The sequence below is a fragment of the Camelina sativa genome, chromosome 7 (genome assembly GCF_000633955.1).
Source record: "Camelina sativa cultivar DH55 chromosome 7, Cs, whole genome shotgun sequence".
NCBI lineage: Eukaryota > Viridiplantae > Streptophyta > Magnoliopsida > Brassicales > Brassicaceae > Camelina > Camelina sativa.
In genome coordinates this window covers 16,073,577-16,079,743 of record NC_025691.1, presented here as the reverse complement: position 1 = coordinate 16,079,743, position 6,167 = coordinate 16,073,577, and the positions used below count along the sequence as shown (strand labels likewise).

Here is a 6,167-nt window from a genome sequence, read left to right as displayed (position 1 = left end):
TTTCTTTATAAAAAAATAAAAAACAGAAAATAAAAAAATTGGGATTGGAGTCGGTTTAGTGATTTCACTTCCACCCAACGTTTTTCTTAAAGCTTAGAACCAAATTAGCTTTCTTTTTGCGATGGTGATGTTAGATTTGGAGTTCGAATTTTTTCCGAGCAGAAGGTTCATTCGGGTCGGTGAGCCTCTTCAAGTACAAAAGACAACGTGATGGACATGCCAATGTCTCTCTACAAAGAGTTTCAGATCTTATCAAAATTCGAGAATCGTCAAATGCTACGAAAGTGCAAGCGAAAGTCAACCACAAGGGTTACGTGGAATACAAGATTCCCATGGAGTAGGCGGCTGAAGGAAGCTTGAGCACTTTCATGAACCGTTCAAATACGGGAAATTGCCTGAGCCGATGATCAGAGAGTTTACACTTCTCAAGGGTTTAGCCGCGATTCACGGACACGGCCATGTTCACTGCTATCTCAAACCCGGAAACTTCCTTGTTTTCCCTAGTTGTGTCTACGACTACAAGAAGGGTGCGTGGAGATCGTCTTACGAATTGATGATTTCTGATTTGGGGTTGTCGAAGAAATAGGGAGACAATAAGTGGTGGCATCCTGATCAACAGTTTGCGGGAACACAGATCTATATGTCCCCTTGATCGATCTCTCATGGCGATATAGGGAAAGGACTTGACTTGACACGAGCCACTGTTTCCGAGTAATCTTCCTATCCATGCAAAACACTTTCCCATGACATGTTTTGCGTCCGAACCAGATGAGAGAAAAGACGCGTTGACATTGTTGAGGCACATCTTCGTACCTAGAGATGTCAATCATAAGTTGGCAAAGCTGAAGACTGACAACCCCAAAGATTTGGCATGTTTTTTTCTTTAGGCATGAAGAGTCATGATTGCCATGTTTAAGGTCCATAAACAAATCCTAAAAACAAACAGGAGCTTAAACATGGAAAATGGCCGATGTTTAAGCTCCATAAACAAAAAAATTACAAATCCACTTGAAGCCAAAACCAAAAATAAAACATTTTTTTTTACCACAATTTTCTTTTTCGCCGTCATGGCTTCTCCCACCATTACCGAGTCTGCAACTCCAAATACAAATTCTCTTCTTACTATCAACATGACCAATGTTACTAAACTTACGTCCACCAATTTTCTCATGTGAAGCTTCAAGTTCATGCCCTTGTGGATGGCTATGGTATTGTTGGTCATCTTGATGGATCCACCATCATTCCATCATTAACAGTCCTCACAAACGGTGTTGTCTCTCCCAATTCTGACTTTGTTCTCTGGAAGCATCAAACTAAGTTACTCTATAGTGCTCTTCTTGGTGCTATTTCACCCACGTTTAAGTTGATTCTCTCACTGACCACCACCTCTCCTGAGATCTGGATCACTCTTGCTGCAACGTATGCCATGCCGAGCAGGGTTCATGTCCAACAGTTAAAGGATCCGTTGAAAGCTTGGAAGAAAGGAGATCATACGATCGATGATTATATGCAAGGTATGACAACTTGTTTTGATACACTTGCCAATCTGAGCAGGACATCCCTATGATTGTGTCTCCACGAATGCTTATGTGATGTACCTTGGTTGTAATCTGATTTCGTGGTCTTCAAGGAAACAAAAGGGTGTGGCAAGGTCATCAACAGAGGCAGAGTACAAATCCGTTGCTAATACCGCGTCGGAGCTCACATGGATCTGCTCTCTACTAAAGGAGCTTGGCATAGTCATACCGCGGACACCAACTATATTTGTGATAATATTGGTGCAACCTAATTATGTGCTAGTCCAATTTTTCACTCAAGGCTGAAGCACGTAGCATTGGACTATCATTTTATTTGCAGTCAAGTTCAGTCCGTAGCACTACGGGTTGTTCATGTATCGACCAAGGATCAGTTGGCTGATGCGTTAACCAACCACTATCATGAGCACCTTTCTTCTACCTCTCAAGCAAGATTGGAGTTTAGCCACGCCCCTCCATCAAATTATAACACATAATTTACTCAATCAAAGACTAACTTCTAATTTCTAATGTCTATCTTCTATTTCTGTAAACAAGATTCTGTAATGACTCTTGTTAGAATACCCTAGCAATATCTATACTTGTATGCTTCATTGTACTCAATAAGATTATTTTGACATAAACGTTTATATGATATCAGAGCCAGACATGCTTTCTGCGGATGATGAGTGTAGTCTCATTCACGCCCTCTAAATTCACCAATCAAAATACAACAAAACGCCATGTCATAGCATATTTATAAAATAAATCAAAATTAAAATAAAAAGATAAAACAAATTAAGGAAACAAATTCTGTAAAAATTTTTTATTAAGGAAAATATATCGGTTTAGGTTTATAAAAGAGAAATCGGATTTAAATCTTACAACTAAACAAAATTATATGTCAATTTGGTTTACAAAAGAGTGGTTATGGTTTAGATTTTATAATTAAACAAAATTATATGTCGGTTTGGGTTTACAAAATAGTGGTTAGGGTTTAGATTTTATAATTAAACGAAATGATATGTCGGTTTAGGTTTACAAACTAGTGGTTAAGGTTTAGATTTTATAATTAAATGAAATTATATGTCGGTTTGGGTTTACAAAAGAGTGGTCAGGGTTTAGATCTTATAATTAAACGAAATTATATGTCGGTTTGGGTTTACAAAAGAGTGGTTAGGGTTTAGATTTTATAACTAAACAAAATTAATATCGGTTTAGGTTTACAAAAGAATGGTTAGGGTTTAGATTTTATAATTAAATAAAATTGCATTTCAATTTGTGTTTATAAAAAAGTGATCTCGGTTTAGATGTTATAATTAAAAACTACAATATAATGTTTAGAATTAATAATTTCAAAATTAATTGATATACAGAATTTTTTTATTTAATTAAAAATTTATTTCCATAACTGAGAGGGGGTGAATAAGAGAGGTTCACCCCTAGGGGTCAACCTCTTTTATTCTCCCCCGTTAAATTAAGGAAATAAATCTTTATTAAGGAAACAAATTTTGTAGATCAATCAATTTTAAAATTGTTAATTCTAATATTATATTACAGTTTTTAAATTATGACAAATAAATCCTAAACAATTTTATAAACCCAAACCGATATAATTTTGTTTAATTGAAAAATCTAAACTCTAACCACTCTTTTGTAAACTCACACAGACATATATTCTTTTTGTAATTGTAAAATCTCCCGAAACACTCTTTTATAAACCAAATCGACATATACTTTTTTTAATTGTAAAATCTAAATCCTAACCACACTTTTGTAAACCCAAACCAACATATAATTTCGTTTAATTATTGATACTAGGATTTTTATGTCTCCTAGTATGTCTCAATAAACCTTATGTAGTTGTAGTACTTAAGGTGTCAATCCAGTTGGGATTATGCTATCACTCAAGATGCAATCAAAGTATCACAAGTCAAGCCAAATTAAAAAGAGTGTTTGTCTAACAATCCTAGAATGAACAGAATGCAAAACGGAAATGAGCTACAGAACTAGAAACAAGAATGCATGACAAGAACTAAACATGAGTAAAAGCAGAAACGAGTCTAAGCGTGAACCTAACAACAAGAACCTAAACAGTCTCAAGATTGCAATAAAAATTATAAAGATAGAAGTCTTACGGATGGGAGTAATTGATGTCGACGGAGTCTCCTAGTCTAGAAAGTGTTTAACATGCCACAAGCAAACTATTGAACATCACGACTTAGCTAATCCAATCTCTTGGCAGAAGCTACTCAGACTCAACCAGTTCATTCACGTCAACGAACACCCTAGATAACTAGGCTTGGAATGCAAGGATCTGGCACTAGTTGGTCAGACATTTCATCAAACACCTTTTGGGTGCGGAAATGTCTAAGACCTAGTTCCAATTGATCAGAGAGAAACTAGTATTTCTAACTCTAGTCCAAAAGGGAATCATACGAATCTAAACTTAAACACCCTACATACTAAGATCCTCCACCTAATCTATCCCATCCTCAAGAACTATCACGCTACTCGGATCTAGAAATCATTAGCAAGGATGCGATCTCATAAAACATTGAATCAAGCATCATGAGATAGATAAAAATGAGGTGAACAACTTTGTAGAATAAATCAAATGCAAATACTCTATAAGTTCAAAGATATGTAGATTACAAAATTAAAATACCGTTTTAGGTGGCTAGGTAAACCTTAAGGAAAAACGAGATGTATGAGTAAAGACTTAATAAAACTTATATATAGTCAAACATGGAAAGCTCTAAAACATAAAACGACAAGGTAAAGAGTCGGTTTGGGAATCTGCTGAAGCGTGTGAGATGGAGCGTCTTTCTTCGTGACATATGCGATCGAGTCGGTGCGCGTCGAGTGGTTCGGCAAACCGGCTCGAGCTAGGGTCGAGTGGAATGTCTTCTTCTCCAGCTGAGGACTCGACGGCGGTTGATTAGAAGCGGGGGGAGGTTGCTCGAACGGGATGGCTCGAGTGATGCACGGGGAGGTTGGCTCGAATGAGGTGGCTCGAGTGATGTGCGGGGTGATTGGCTCGAACGAGGTGGCTTGAGTGATGCGCGGGGAGATTGGCTCGAACTAGGTGGCTTGAGTGATGCGCTGGGAGGTTGGCTCGAACGAGGTGGCTCGAGTGGAACGGTGTTGGCTCGAGCTAGGTCGAGTGGTAAAGGTGTCGGCTCGAGCTGGGTGTATACACATCCTCTAAAACAATAATAACTATTAAACCACACCTCCGATTTGCTTGAAATAAACGCCATTATAAAGATGACTCAATTCCCTACAACTTTGATGAAGACATCAAAAGCTGAATCCCAAAGTAAAATCATCACTCGACTCGATCAAAGAGGTGGAAGGAGTCAGATGTCTGGCGTGGTTAATTAAGAGTGGGATGCTGGTGCTTCTTCCTGGGAGCACATCCAAGTCGCATGTCGGTCGAGTCGCATTGCTTCTCTCCCGGGAGCGTCGGTCGAGTCGCGTGTCTCAACCTCCATTTGGTTCCAACAGTCTGAACATCTCCTAAACACCTGAAATACTCCAAAATGCATGAACTACCTAAACATGCAAAGTTTATAGAAAAGACTAGCAAATGATGTAAAACAATGAATTATCCTACCTAAATACATGAAGAATACATGCTGGGAGCACATCCAAGTCGCATGTCGGTCGAGTCGCATTGCTTCTCTCCCGGGAGCGTCGGTCGAGTCGCGTGTCTCAACCTCCATTTGGTTCCAACAGTCTGAACATCTCCTAAACACCTGAAATACTCCAAAACGCATGAACTACCTAAACATGCAAAGTTTATAGAAAAGACTAGTAAATGATGTAAAACAATGAGTTATCCTACCTAAATGCATGAAGAATACATGCTAAGGAAAGACAAAATATCAATTATAAAATCTAAACCCTATCCACTCTTTTGTAAACCCAAACTGACATATAATTTTGTTTAATTATAAAATCTAAATCCTAATCATTCTTTTATAAACTCAAACCGACATATAATTTTTAAAATTATAAATTTAAACCCTAATCTTCTTTGATAAACCCAAACCGACATAATTTTCTTAATAAAAGATCTACATAATTTGTTTTCTTAATTTGTTTTGTATTTTTATTCTGATTTTGATTTATTTTTTTAATATAATATGAAATGGCATATTGTTGTATTCTGATTGGTTAATTAAGAGGGGGTGAACCCAATAATTTTTTTTTTTAAAATGATGTTACAAATTTTGTTTCCTTATTTTGTAAGGAGATGAATAAAAAGGTTCACCCCAAGGGTGGACCCAAGTATTGGCCACAAAAATTACCCGAAACTGAAGATTCAGATACTTACTAATCAGTCAAGAAAACGGGTTTGAATATAACCACTTAAATGTTTTAAAAATCGATTTAGGATTATTTTACTAATAATGACATCTAATTAGTTATACATAAACTGTTGTCAATAAGGCTTTAGTTTCGGCACAATTACCAGTTATAGAATATCATTTAGTTACAAAGATATCAATCTTTAACAAAATTTTCTAATTATAAAACTGAACCTAATTGTAAATTGTTAGTTACGTAATTGATTTCAAAATAGTAAATCTAATAAAATTATATTGTAATTGAACCTAATAAATTACGATGACTATAGATGGAAGC

The 6,167-nt window shown here is 36.5% G+C and overlaps 1 pseudogene; it reads left to right on the top strand.

Moving 5' to 3' along the window:
- Window positions 211-1,567, top strand: LOC109125452 (annotated as a pseudogene).